This window comes from Muntiacus reevesi, chromosome 15, assembly GCF_963930625.1.
Source record: "Muntiacus reevesi chromosome 15, mMunRee1.1, whole genome shotgun sequence".
NCBI lineage: Eukaryota > Metazoa > Chordata > Mammalia > Artiodactyla > Cervidae > Muntiacus > Muntiacus reevesi.
In genome coordinates this window covers 47,079,254-47,095,253 of record NC_089263.1, presented here as the reverse complement: position 1 = coordinate 47,095,253, position 16,000 = coordinate 47,079,254, and the positions used below count along the sequence as shown (strand labels likewise).

Here is a 16,000-nt window from a genome sequence, read left to right as displayed (position 1 = left end):
ATAGCAAGGATCACATTCTAATGGAAGTTTAAGAAAAATTGACATTATCTCTGAAGACTTGAATAAGATTAACAGGCCCCTTTTAAAAGCTGCAAATCATTTCTTTGTAATTATAAATTCTAAATATATAGAATTTTTAAAAAGCAATGAAGGAAAGGAAAAGACAAAATAAAATCAATAAATTAATTTTAAAAATTAGTGATTCCTTCAAATTAGAAATATATGCATAAGAAATAGCTAGGTTATAATCTATAATGTCATTTGCAATTCTTAAAACATTTCTGTATCACTGGGTCCTGTACCACTAGATAGAAATATAGAATCAATACACATACACAAAATATTCCATCAATTTGCAAGGTTCCAGGTAGCCCCAAATGTATCTATGGAACATATCCAGAACAAGAACCACTGATAAAATGTGAGTTGATGCTTGATTATTTTTAAAAGGTCAACTCTGTGCATTAAGAGTGGCACAGGGCACCAAGTAAGGCATAATATAAAAAGCAGAGACACTGTTTTTCCTTTAAATATACTCAGGCATGGAAAAATAGTTTTTGATTTTTTTTTAATTGCTTAACCTCAGTAAGAACATATATAAAACTATGATGTCAGTCCTTGGCAGAGACTCTGATAACGGTTTACACTTGAGTTGTTCAGAATTTTCATTATTTTTCAAAATTAATAATCATTCCTCCCGATACCATGATCTTGCTGAATGTACAGCCTAGATCCTAAAAAGCAAAAATGACTTGGCTTTAATTAAAAATAAGAAGAAACACAAAGAATTGAATAGACTGTAAATTACCTATCAGATGACATAAGAAGGATTAATGAAAAATGAAAGTTAGTAGCTGAATTGAAATGAATGTTAAAGGACTTTTGCTTCCAGCCAAGTTGGAGGAACAGAAATTGGATTTATATTCTTACATTAGACAACTAGGCAAATATATTTTAAAAAAGATTTTCAAAAAAAAAAAAAAAAAAAAGATTTTCAAACATTAGACAACAAGCAGTTATGGACCATGCTCCTTGTGAGAAAGGGCAGGACCTAAATTTATACCAGTTTATTGCCCAGAGCTACTTTCCAATCTTCAGCAAAGAGAGGAGGGAAGGTACCATTGAGCCTGAGGTCTCATTGGGCAGAGGGGACAGGATTAGATTTTGAGAGATCAAATTATTTAGAATATATGGTACATAGCACCAAAGAAAAAGGAGCTAGTTGCATAGAGAGTGCTCTGGAAATCTTCAGTCCCCTCACATCTTAGCTGGATACAAACCTGCACATTCTTAAGTGGAAACTATATAATCTGAGAAACAATAATCAAAATGAGGAGACATAAAAATTCCCAAAGCTCACACAAAGCTGGGAATAGTTTGTTTTTACAAGCCAGCATAGCAAGGCTTCATAAGACATGCTATCAGATTAAGTTCACAGGCTGTTTCTTTCTAGTGTGGTTTAATGACATCAAAAGCCAAGAATGAAGTCTTCAAAGCAGACCACAACTGACAGTGACCCAAGTAACTCAATACCAGAACTCTATCCCGCATAACAAAAGCTCTAACACACAGCCCAGAAGTTCCAGTGCCTTGGATCTGATCAGTTATGTTGAAACATGCAAGGAAGCAGAAAATAATAACAATAATTCATAACCAGGAGATAAGTCAGGCAATAGAAACAGGCAAAATGATGAGGTAGTAGTATTGGCAGGTAAGGATATTAAAACAACGCATATATTCTTCACGTGTTTAAGAATGTAGTATAGACATGACCAACCATAATGAAGAGAATGCTGGGAAAGACTGAAGGTGGGAGGAGAAGGGGACGACAGTAGAAATGGTTGGATGGCATCACTGACTCGATGGACATGAGTTTGTAAACTCCAGGAGTTGGTGATGGACAGGGAAGCCTGGCGTGCTGTGGTCTATGGGGTCACAAAGAGTTGGACACGACTGAGCAACTGAACTGAACTGAAATGTAAGATCTAAAGGTTAAAAAATTCAGCATTTGAGATGACAATACATTGGATGACTTTAACAACAGATTGAAAGATATGGGGGAAAAATCAATGGAAAACCTATACAAAATGAAATACGGGAAGGAAAAAGACTGAAACAAAAAAAAACAGACTAAATGGACAATATCAAGCAGTTCAACATATGTACAGTTTGAGTCCTGGAGGAATGGAAGGCAGATAAAAATGAAGAAATTAAAGCCCTGAATACCTAAAGTATGAAAATTAGAAGCCCACAGATTCCAAAGCAGGATAAACTTGAAATTAAATATAACAAGGCTCACCATAATCAGCTTGCTAAAATCCAAAGTTGAAGAAAAAATCTCCTCAAAGTTGACAGGGAAAAGATATTACATAGAACAAAGATAAGCATGATTACAGGTTTCTCATTAGAAACAATTCAAACTAAAAGGAAATAAACACTACCTTTAATGTGCTAAATTTTGTTAATAAACATGTTTACTCTCATGAATATAAAACATGAGTTTTATATTCGGAGAAAAAAATCTTTCAAAATGAGCATGAAAAATAATTTCAGGCAAAAAAAATGTAAGCTGAAAATATTTATTTCCAGAAGACTTCCACTGCAATGTATATTTTAAAAACTGTTTAAGGCAGAAGAAAATGGATATTAAGTAAAAATTTGGATTTATCCAAGGAAATGGAAAACACAGGATACTGTAAATATGTTAGTAAATGTAAATATTTTTCTGATGTTTAAATTATTTAAAAGATAACTAACATCTTGAAGCAAAAATAAAAACAGTGACTTGTATAGTTTGTAACATATGTAAAATATATATATATATATATATATGACAGCTAAAGCACAAGTATGAGGCGAGGAACAGGATATTGTTGCAATGTCTTTAAACAAAGTTGTATTATATTATCTCAAAGTAGACTGTTATAAGTTAAAAAATAGTAAACTTTAGAACAAACTCTAAAAACAAAGTTATTAAATGATAGATATAAAATGTAACATGAAATATTAAAATCAAAACAACAGGAGACCCAATCATATCAATATTACATTAAACATAAATGATCCAAATGCTCCAAAAAAAAAAAAAAATGATCACAATTGTTAAACTTGATCAAAAGCAAAACTCAACTCTTGCATTATATAAGTAGCTCATTTTAATTATAAAGTAATTGAAAGAAAAGTAGATGGAAAAAGGTGTACCAGACTAACACTAAATAAAAGGAAGCTGAAATTATTATTTTAGTATTGAATAAAATAGATTTGAAAGCAAAGAATATTAACAGGGATAATGAAGGAAATTAGTTAATGATTACAGAGTGAATTCATTAAGAAGACGTGGAAATATTAAATGTGTATGCAGTCAGTATCAGAACTTCAAAATACATGAAGCAAAAAATGGATAGGCTGCAATGAATAAAAGCTTACTTTGAAGATTTCAACATGTCTCTCTATGACTGATAGTAGTAGACAGAAAATCAGGATGTGGAATAACTAAACAACGTTAACCAACTTATTCTTACAAATATTTACAGAACACACCAGTAAAGCATATTTACCAAGCAAAACACAGTAAACTTTCTTGAAGTACACATGAACAGTCAATAGTATTGACCATATTTTGAGCCATAACATAAAACTATAGAAAATAATTGAAGTCATAAAATATATAAAAATACAAACACAAAAACATAAGTATAAAAACACAAAATTTTTGGAATGAAGCCAAAGCAGTCTTCAGAGTTAAATTTGTAACATTCAATGTTTATATTAAAAAAATGAATAATACTCAGAAGTCAAAGATCTAAATAACCACCTTAAGAAACTAAGAAGAGCAAATGAAACGCAAGTTAGAAAGAAGAAAATAGTAATGATAAGCATAGAAATCAATAAATTAGAAAGATAAAACCTCAATATAAATCCTACTGAAACGAAAAGGATAGAATGAGAATGTTATGTACAATTCCAACAATTCAACAACTTAGACGAATGGAAAAATAACCCAAAATATGAAAATTATCAAAGAAAGTGGATTCATGGCCCTATTTCTTATGAAATACAAAGTCAATGTAAATGTGGCATATTGTATCCAGAAACTTCCTATCTGAAGAAGCTATGCATTTGGGTTGTATATCAAAGCTGTTTCTCAACATCAAAATGACTTAGAGATTCCTGACAAGAAAGAAATGTGTTTCTCATATTGATATCATTTTAAACAGTCAAGTTTCTAACAGCTTAAGATTTTGGAGAACTATAATTCTCAGTGAATAAGAGTAATGGCCATTAAAGAAGTGGCTATGACACAATATCTGTAGCATGTTTTGGTGGGAAATTGTCTCGTACTAACTTTGCAGCTGGCTTCATCTATACTCCATCTCAATAGTAACTTCATCTTACTCCAGCTCAATAGTAAAGCTGATTTTTACTTTCTTAGTTCCTCCCTTTGTGCCAGTAGTATACAAATTCCACTATTCCATCTATTATCATGGTAGAGGTAAAATAATTTAAAGTCCTTGCATTCATGAGAAAATTTTTAAGCCAAAAGTCCAAGATTTTTCCAAAGTATGTTCTGCATTCCTATGACCTAATCTTCTCTAGAGGGCTTCCCTCATAGCTCAGTCAGTAAAGAATCTGCCTGCAATGCAGGACACCCGAGTTTGATTCCTGGGTCGGGAAGATCCCCTGGAGAAGGGAATGGCAACCCACTCCAGTATTCTTGCCTGGAGAATCCCATGGACAGAGGAGCCTGGCAAGCTACAGCCCATGGGGTCGCAAGAGTTGGACACGACTTAGAGACAAAACTACCACCACCACCAACCTTCTCGAGACTGTAAAGATGGAACAGAAACTGAAGCTCAAGCCTAAAGTTTCCTTTATTTATCTTCAAATGGATTTGATTCAGTTACTTCAGTCATAGGATATAAATATGTTTGAACATTGCATGTCAATTTTCAGGTTGGATTAAAGCTTGGGGGGAAAAGTTGCTTTCCTTTGTGTTTCACATCTGAATTTTCCCTAACTGGGTATCTAGCGACGGAGAAACTTACTCCATAAAACTGTTACTAAGGATATTAGTAATAATAATAAGGAAAATAATATAAGTAGTAAAATACTACTCATTATTCAAAATGTCTATTGTCCATATTATTCTGTTTTCAGGTAAGATAAAAAGGACAAGTAGAACTTTCAAACTCAAGTCAGATGAACTTACATACCAAGGGTCCTGGAGCTTTGTTAATGCCCTGTCCCACGATACTATTTTACACTCCATTCTCACCAAAACTGAGCACTGTCACGTTTTAAAAATATCTCTACCAGTAGATCAAAAACGTAATTACTTTCCACGTTTCTAACCACTGAGGCTGAATTTTCATTAGCATTATATCTTTTGTGAATAGCCTATTTGTGATTTTCCCAATTTTGCTATTGGTGAGTTGATTTCTATAATTATTAACACACAGATACTTAAACTTCCCCATCAAAGTCATTTTAACAAATTTTATTATTTATACCAACATATAATGAAATTTCAAAATACAAAATAAAATTGTTTAAAATGGATACAACAGTAACATTTTGAGTATTAAAATGAATTCAATTTTAAGCATTAGGATGTATCTGCATGATTATTTCCTACCAGAGGTACCATAAAAATTAATGATGATAAGTAACTATAAAATGTAATGTTGGATTTCATTTTACTTCTCAAACATGTTGAAACAGAAAAGTTATTACTGAAGTCATGGAAAGGAAAATGATCCCCACCTATCCCCTACTAACTAACCATTTCTGACTAATCATTCACAGCACTGAGCACAACTAATAATTCCCTAAATTTTTCTTCTTCTCTTTACCTCAAAACCCTGGAAATCTGAATCAACCCTTTGTTCTTCTCCTCCCGGCTCAGGAGACATTAGATGTCCTGCCTCAGACTCTTCCTCCATCCCCATCTCCACCCTAACACAGCCTCTATCGAGATGTTTATTCTGCCTTGTCAACTCCTAGATGTGTTTGTATTTCCCTCTTTGTGTTCAATCACTCCCTTTTCATTGGGTTCTTGGGTATTACCTGCTAATAGTCTCAAATTCCCCATTTTCACCCAATTATTGACCTTGCTCAAAGTCTTATGCATTCCCTTTCATTTTCCTTTAACACAAAACTTACTGACAAGGCTTTTGTATCTTCTGCGTCTTCTATTTCTCTTCTCTTTTCCACTTATGAAGTTGAGCTCTGATCATACCTTCCTAAAATTATTATCTCACCTCTCCAGCATCAGATACATTCAGTCACCACCCATATTTCCCTTTTCTCTACGCTATTCTGAATCATGGTTATCTTTCTTCAAATCTGGTTGATTTTTCACAGACTCTCATCCTGACTCCTCTTGCTGTGCTCATCCTTCTCTTTTCCCTTCCTCCTCTTGTTTATATTGAGGTAGAATTGATGTAGGACTTTCCTGGTGGTTCAGATGGTAAAGAATCTACCTGTAATGCAGGAGACCTGTGTTTGATCCCTGGGTTGGGAAGATACCCTGGAGAAGGGAATGGTTGCCCACTCCAGTGTTCTTGCTGGGATATCCCCATGGACTGCTGGGAAGTATTGCTATTAATAAAGCTAGTGGATGCAGTGAAATTCCAGTAGAACTATTCAAAATCCTAAAGGGTGATGCTATCAAAGTGTTGCATTCAATATGTCAGCAAATCTGGAAGACCCAGAAGTGGCCACAGGATTGAAAAAGGTCAATTCTCATCCCAGTTCCCAAGAAGGGTAGTACTAAAGAATATGCTAACCATTGGACAGTTGCACTCATCTCCCATGCTAGTAAGGTCATGCTTAAAATCTTGCATGCTAGGCTTCAGCATTATGCAAACTGAAAACTTCCAGATGTTCAAGTTGGATTTAGAAAAAAAAGAGGATCCAGAGATCATTCGCTGGATCATAGAGAAAGCTAGGAAATTCCAAAAAAAACATCTATCTCTGTTCCATTGATTAAAAGTCAAAGCTTTTGACTGTGTAGCTTATAGTAAACTGTGGAAATCTCTTAAAGAGATGGGAATACCAGACCACCTGATCTGTCTCCTGAGAAATCTGTATGCAGGTCAAGAAGCAACAGTTAGGACCCTGTATGGAACAACTGATTGGTTCAAGATTGAGAAAGGAGTATGACAGGGTTGTCTGCAGTCACCCTGTTTGTTTAATCTATATGCTGAGCACATCATGAGAAATGCCAGACCGGGTGAGTTACAAGCTGGAATCAAGATAGGCAGGAGAAACGTCAACAACCTCAGATGTGTGGATGATACCACTCTAATGGCAGAAAGTGAAGAGGAACTAAAGGATTCTTGATGAGGGTGAAAGAGTAGCATGAAAGAGCCAGCTTAAAACTAAACATTAAGAAAACTAAGATCATGGCATCCAGCCCCATTACTTCATGGCAAATAGAAGGGGAAAACTGGGATATAGTGACAGATCTTCTTGGGCTCTAAAATCACTCTGGATGGTGACTGCACTCATGAAATCAGAAGACGTTTGCTTCTTTGCAGGAAAGCTATGACAAACCTAGACAGTGTGTTGAAAACCAGAGACATTACTCTGCCAACAAAGGTCCATAGAGTCAATGCTATGGTCTCCCCAGTGATGATGTACAGTTGTGAGACCTGGACCATAACGAAGGCAGAGCGCTGTAGAATGGATGCCTTATTATGGTGCTGGAGAAGACTCCTGAGAATGCTTTGGACAGTGAGGAGGTCAAACCAGTCAATCTTAAGGGAAATCAACCATAAATACTCATTGAAAGGACTGATGCTGAAGTTGAAACTTCAGTATTTTGATCATCTGATGTGAGCAGTTGACTCACTGGAAAAGTCCCCGATGCTGGGAAAGATTGAAGGCAGAAGGAGAAGAGGGTATCAGAGGATGAGATGGCTAGATGGCATCATTGATGCAATGGACAAGAACTTGGGCAAATTTGGGGAGATGGTGAAGGACAGAGAGGCCTGGCGTGAACAGTCCATGGGGTTGCAAAGAGTCAGACATGACTGGGCTACTGAACAACAACAGCAACCCCATGGAGAGAGGACCGTGGCGGGTTGCAGTCTCAGGGGTCACAGAGAGTGGGACACAACTGAGTGAATGAGCATGCACACACACATGCATAAATTGATATACTTGTTCATACTTTTTTGAATCTTAATAATCAGATCTCTCTCCTTGCAAAATCACCTGTCACATCCAAGTTCTATATGACTAGCTCCCTCACTGTATACTTTTCACCACTATCTTCTTTTCTAAGCTCTTAGTTTCTTATTATGTAATACTCTCAAATCTACCCAGTGCATGATTATTAGAGTTATGTTTGTTATGAATATAGAATGAAGTTCTGACTCTCTTCTGGCATTCAAAGGTATTTTCAGTGGGAGGATATACATACTTCATTAATATTACTTCACTCTCATCTCTTCTCTATACAGTTATTCCCGTAATACATCTAGTGATCTTCAAAATTTTTGGCTTTGTTAAATATCTTCTACTTTAAAGTTTTTCATAATATCCACTTCTTGCCCTCTTATCTGTCAGTTCTTCAAAACTCAACCATAAATTTCTTTCTCTAAGATGCCAACCTAGTTTTTCCTAGTAAATTATATAAAATGCTCCTTTCAAAACACTCTATTAGTATTTTTATATCTGTGGTAACACCTGGTATTTCATTGTACTTGAATTCTACTCTAAAATGTTTATTTCCTCTTTAATTTTAGCTCTCTAAAAGGCCAGTTCATGATGAACTGTTTATTTTTCCAAATTCCTGGAAACGGTCTTTTGCATAGTATAAGCACAATCAATTTTTAAGTGAGTTGAGTATTAATGTTGAAAACACTGCTAAATTATTTTATGTCATTTGGATGACTTTCAAAGTTATAACAAAATAATCATTTGGAACAATTAAAGGTATCTAAACTTTAATCATTTATTATTATAAAACCTATAAATCAGTATGATTCAAGAAACAATAATAAAGATCTCATCAAGGGCAAATGTCTATAAGTTTTCTGGAAAATACATTCATATATATTAAGATTTGAAAAAAAAAAAAAAACTCAAATCATGGGAGCAATATACATGAACCTATAGGTAGACAGAAGAATTATGTAATTAATCTGCAACTTGAATGCAAATATGTGACAACTTGCATCTAGAAATTGTAGGGTAATTTTAATGAGAATCCAGTCATTGTCCTTGAATATGTATTATCTCCAGAAAGTAGGAAGTTTACCCCCAAAATTCTATTGGAGGTACTCCCAACATTGGTTGAAGTTACATATATTCCTATCACAGACACAGAACAAGCTTATGCTTTCACAAGGAGAAAGAGAAGAAAGGGAGGGATAAAGATGCTTTAAGACTTTGGGACTAACAGATACATACTACTGCATATAAAATAGATAAACAACAAGGGCCTACTGTACAGCACAGGGAACTATATTTAATATCTTATAATAACCTATCATGGAAAAGAATCTGAAAAAGTATATATATGTATCTATGTATAACTAAATAGCTTTGCCGTACACCTGAAACTAACACATTATAAATCAAGTATACTTCAACTTTAAAAACTTTTTGATAAAAAGTTTTGCGCAAACAAAGTTTAAGAATTAGTTTTTTGTTTAGAACTTTAGTAATTGAAGGTGAATTTCTAAAGCCAAAATTAATTTCTATTTAGTAATTTTTACATGCAAGACCACTCTCAAGGACAGATACACACATAGCCTCACAGCTAATACTTTACTAAAGCTATGAAAACTCAGGCCACTAAATATAAAAAGATTTATTCAAAGTCACCCAAGTGTCAGAGTCAGAAGCAGTACTTAGACCTAAGAAAGTCTATGTCAATATTAAAGTAAACTGACTAATTTACAAAAGTTCCAAGTATCATGTATAGCAATTTAGGTGAGTTCCCTCAATAATGAGAAAAACATCTCTAAGTGAGGTTACAGAATGAGAAAGTGAAATTATTTATGATTGCATACACCTAATTTTGCAGACAAATACCTCCTCAGCTTTTTTTCATTATACACCTTTTTGACTTGTTTCAAATATGGTAACTGCTCCTGAGGAAAAGCAGGGGTTGTATTAAAGAAACATTTTCTTCAGAACCAGAGGCACCACTTGAATGAATTATTTAGCATCTACTGAAACAACAGAGAGCTACTTCATATAAATGTCAGCACGGCAGAAGCATTTCACCTGAAGGAAAGCAGAACTGTCTGCTAGAACTTGAAGAGTAATTTCAAGGGGATTCTGCTACTATTTCCTAGACCCTTAAAGCTCACAGTTAAAGGAAAAGAGTTTAACCTATTACACAGATTTTTAAAATACTAGATGCAAAGATGAAAATATATATACCTTGCATAAGGGTGATTAAAACAATGAAATTTTTATGGAAAGTGATTATAAAATTTCTCTCCTAGAGCTCTCGAAGGGAAAATGATCACATGTTTTGTGTCAGAGTGGTCTCTCGTTTCTACAGGAGAAATGGAGTACAGAAAAATTAAAGGACTCACCAAAGCTTACAAAGAATGCTAATTAATGTATGAAGATATATGGAAATGGTGCGAGGAACAGAGCATTTTTACTTCCATCAATTTAAGTTGCTGCTTTTAAATAGGAGAACCTGCTTTATAGCTCAGGGAACTCAGTGTTCTGTGGTAAACTAAATGGGAAGGAAATTTTTCTTAAAAAAGGGAATATATGTATATGTATAGCTGATTTACTTTGAGGTACAGTAGAAACTAACAGGACATTGTAAATACTCCAATAAAAATTAATTTTAAAAATAAGAGGGACCTTAGACCTTATATATGAAAAATCAATGCAAATCACTTTCACCTAAATGCATTTTTTATTAAATGTGTGACAAAATTTTCTTATTTTGATAGTTTAGATTGCCTCTAATTGGTTACTTACTCATATTTTTGCACAGCAAATGTATAGCTTCCAGAGCAAACCAATGAATATCTGAGTTGAGTTGAGTTCAATCGCTCAGTTGGGTCGGACTCTGAGAATACATGGACGGCAGCCGCCAGGCTTCCCTGTCCATCACCAAGTCCCAGAGCCAACCAAAACTCATGTCCATTGAGTCAGGGATGTCATCCAACCATCTCCTCCTCTGTCTTCCCCTTCTCCTCCTGCCTTCAATCTTTTCCATCATCAGGGTCTTTTCCAAAGTCAATTCTTCACATCTGATGGCCAAAGTATTGGAGTTTCAGCTTCTGCATCAGTCCTTCCAATGAACACCCAGGGCTGATCTCCTTTAGGATGGACTGGTTGGATCTCCTTGCAGTCCAAGGGACTCTCAACAGTCTTCTTCAACACCACAGTTCAAAAGCATCAATTCTTCAGTGTTCAGCTTTCTTTATAATCCATATGTGACTCACATCCATATGTGACTACTGGAAAAATCATAGCTATGACTAATGGACCTTTGCTGGCAAAGTAATGTCTCTGCTTTTTAACATGCTGTCTAGGTTGGTCATAATTTATCTTTCAAGGAGCAAGCGTCTTTTAATTTCATGGCTGCAGTCACAATATGCAGTGATTTTGGAGCCCAAAAAAATATAATCTGCCACTGTTCCCCCATCTATTTCCCATGAAGTGATGGGACCAGATGCCATGATCTTAGTTTCCTGAATGTTAAGTTTTAAGCCAACTGTTTCACTTTCCTCTTTCACTTTCATCAAGAGATGCTTTAGTTCTTCTTCACTTTCTGCCATAAGGGTGGTGTCTTCTGCATATCTGAAGTTATTGATATTTCTACCAGCCATCTTGATTCCAGCTTGTGCTTCATCCAGTCCAGCATTTCTCATGATGTACTCTGCATATAGGTTAAATAAGCAGGGTGACAATATACAGCCTTGACGTACCCTTTTCCCAATTTGGAGCCAGTCTGTTGTTCCATGCCCAGTTCTAACTGTTGCTTCTTGACCTGCATACAGATTTCTCAGAAGGCAGGTCAGGTGGTCTGAATTCCCATCTCTTTAAGAATTTTCCACATTTTATTTTGATCCACACAGTTAAAGGCTTTGACATAGTCAATAAAGCAGAAGTAGATGTTTTTCTGGAACTCACTTTTTCAGTGATCCCATAGCTGTTGGCAATTTGATTTCTGGTTTCTCTGCCTTTTCTAAATCCAGGTTGCACATCTGGAAGTTCACAGTTCATGTACTATAGTAGCCTGGCTTGGAGAATTTGGAGCATGACTTTGCTAACGTGTGAGATGAGTACAATGTACGGTAGTTTGAATATTTTTTGGCATTGCCTTTCTTTGGGATTGTAATGAACACTGAACTTTTCCAGTCCTGTGGCTACTGCTGAGTTTTCCAAATTTGCTGCCATATTGAGTGCAGCACTTTCACAGCATCATCATTTAGGATTTGAAATATCTCAACTGGAATTCCATCACCTCCACTACCTTTGTTTGTAGTGATGCTTCCTAAAGCCCACTTGACTTCATGTTCCCGGTTGTCGGGCTCTAGGTGAGTGTTCACACCATTGTGGTTATCTGGGTCATGAAGATCTTTTTTGTATAGTTCTTCTGTGTATTCTTGCCACCTCTTTTTAATATCCTCTTCTTCTGTTAGGTCCACACCATTTCTGTCCTTTATTGTGCCTATCTTTGCATGAAATATTCCCTTAGTGTCTCTAATTTTCTTGAAGAGATCTCTAGTTTTTCCCATTCTATTGTTTTCTTCTATTTCTTTGCATTGATCAAGAAGGAAGGCCTTCTTATCTCTCCTTGCTAGTCTTTGGAACTCTGCATTCAAATGGATATATCTTTCCTTTTCTCCTTTGCTTTTCACTTCTCTTCTTTCCACAGCTATTTGTAAGGCCTCCTACGACAACCATTTTGCTTTTTTTCATTTCTTTTTCTTGGGGATGGTCTTGATCACTGCCTTCTGTACAATGTCACAAACCTCAATCCATAGTTCTTCAGGTACTTAATCAGATCTAATCCCTTGAATCTATTTGTCACTTCTACTGTATATCAGAAGATATTCGATTAATGTCATACCTGAATGGTCTAGTGGTTTTTCCTACTTTTTTCAATTTAAGTCTGATTTTGGCAATAAGGTGTTTATGATCTGAGCCACAGTCAGCTCCTGGTCTTGTTTTTGCTGAATGTATAGAGCTTCTCCATCTTTGGCTGCAAAGAATATAATCAATCTGATTTCAGTATTGACCATCTGGTGATGTCCACGTGTAGAGTATTCTCTTGTGTTGTTGCAAGAGTGTGTTTGCTATGAGCAGTGCATTTTCTGCTCCTTTCTCCTGGGTTCAAGAGCCCCAGAAAGACTGTAGGCACTGGAGCAGCAGCTTCACAGTGCTGGAGTGGTGGCTACGTGACCCTGGAACTACTGAGGATATACCCTGCGCCCAAGGGCAGAGAAACCACAGCAAGATGGTAGGAGGGGCAAAATCACATTAAAATAAAAGCCCATAACTGCCAGAGTTGCTCAGAGAGCTCAAACATACCTTGTACACACCAGGACCCAGAGACCTCACAGAGACTGAGACAGAACTGTGAGTGTCTCCTGAGGAGGTACAGGTCAGCAGCGGCCTGCTGCAGGGGCAGGGGCTCTGGGGGCTGCAGACTGGGGTACGGCATAAGCCCTCTTGGAGGAGGCCACCATTAACCCCACCACAGAGCCACCAGAACTTACACAGGACTGGGAAACAGACTCTTGAAAGGCACAAACAAAGCAAATGAGTATCTAGGTGCTTTTATCCTATACCTTTAAAAACTACCTTGCCAATAAATGTGTACTGTATGATTTCATCTGCTATGTGTTTAGCTTCTCATTTCAGGTAAAATTATTTCTAATCAAAGTTCCACTAAACATCATCATGAAAGGCAGAAATTTCCCTGTGACTGACTGTCTATATCTCACAGAACCTGTTCAAGGCTAACCTATTAATTGTGCACCAAACACTTATGTTCAGTGAGTTCTTCCAAGTCCTTCAACTAAGCATTAAACACGTTGGGTACTTATCGTGCAAAGACTTTCTCCTGCAAGATGAGAGAAAGATTATTCCAGCATCTTTTAGGAGAGTAGACACCTTTCTACCTGTCTACTAGAGTCCTATTTGTCTATTTATGCACACATCTAAAACATAGCTGGCACTGGCTAGGTGATAAGTCTAACTTGTTTGTGATTACATAATAAAATATCCAGATAATATTAGATAAAAATAGTCAATTTTTAACATTTGAAGAATTACACAATTTCTAAGTTAATCTATTGGGCTTAAGCATGCTTGACAGTAATTACAATTTAAAGAACTTGCATGAAAAATCTTTTTATTTATCCAGAAAAAGTTAAACAGCCACATATATCAATCTAAGAAATACTTTTATTCAGAATTGAAAGACCTTTTTTTAACTCTCTTTTTTCCATCATAAAGTTGCCAATTTAACAGTTGGTAACTTTTGAATGTAATGTTGAATCTCAATTTGTGCCTGCCCACAATCACAGCATACTACAGTGGAGCTTGGTAAAAAAAATCCTTTTGTGGCTCATATTCTTTTCTCTCTAAGTCTTATTACATCGTTTGCCACTAATAGTCTTGTTTTCTTAGTCTATTTTTCTCTGAATTATGGTTGTATCTCATTAAGAAGCAGCTGGAAGCCTATGATTAACAGAATGGACTATTATACCAGCAGAACACAGTTATACCTCTCAAAAATGCTTACTTTTGTCTCTAGAATATGGTAAATAAATGTTAGAAACATTCAGATCTTATACAGTTTTAATATAGACTGAATGGCTATTTAATTCTGGCCCGTTAGCCTTAATGAAATCTCTCACTGATATCAAACTTAAAACCCACTGTAAGTTTTACCTACTGCTCTTTTAGCTTCCCAACAAACATTTCCTTTATATGAAACATGAACTTAGCTCTAAACAAGGAAAAGCATACATGTGAAAAAAGAGGATTAAAAGACGATGTTAGAAAGAGAAAACAAAAATATATTCATTATTGATGTTAAACTGGAGAGATTTATATTAGGTGTCTTATCATAACAGCATCTGAGCTCTTCTCCTTCTGTGTGCAGTTAATTGGACCAAAGAAGTAAAGCAGTCAAGTCATTAACATTGAATAGGGCAAAAGCCTTCTTTTCTTTGTTAAGAAATATCAAAAAGTTATTCAAAGGGTGGGAATGGAGAGAGGTCATCATTGTTTCAGTCAAGAAGGTGTGAGAAGATGAGGGAAAAGCTGCTCTGAAAAAATATTAATAGCATATAAAGTAACTGTATTTTCCGTGTATTCATGACTTTTTCATTGCCATTTAATCCATGTAAATATGTTTTGTCTAACAACTAGTTTTGATGCTTTTTGAGGGATGGCAGAACCAATTATAAATTTGAATTTAATTTTATTTCTCCCAAGATATAGTAAAAAAGATGTCTAAGTAATATTTTTTGAATGAAAAAACATTCTGCCTGTTAAGTAGTATATCTTTCTAAAATAGCAATTGACTGTTTTGTGTATAGGCCAAGTAACAGCTTGCAGGTGTCCCAGACTCTAAACTTTTCTAAATAGGAGGAACTAGATAACACTAACTTCTGCTAATACATTCTGTCCTTCTACACTTTTATGACTAGTGTCCTAAGAATACTGGTATTGTCAAAAATCACATTTAAAAAACAATTATTTCAAATCATTTGCTGCAAAAGCTACACAGCACTGAGTTAACCTATTATTTACAATTGATAAAACATTTTCAGGAAAGACTAACTTGCCGTTTATTATCATTGCAAAGACACCACTTGCATACCTTTATAACCTCTTACTGTTCTTAACAAAGCACAGAGCTACTCAAACAAGTGGCTGGGTTATGAGAGCACCAGCATTTTTCATAAGAGGTGCAATTTATAGATTGCCAAAATTGTAGCCTACATGGCATAAATGCTGATTCTAAATCATCAGTTGTCTTATACATTGC

General features: G+C 35.5%; 1 pseudogene; it reads right to left on the bottom strand.

Annotated features, from left to right (window-relative positions):
- Nucleotides 1-13,660, bottom strand: part of LOC136146977 (elongation factor 1-alpha 1 pseudogene) — a 43,663-nt pseudogene extending 30,003 nt beyond the window's left edge.
- Nucleotides 13,661-16,000: the final 2,340 nt, after the last annotated feature.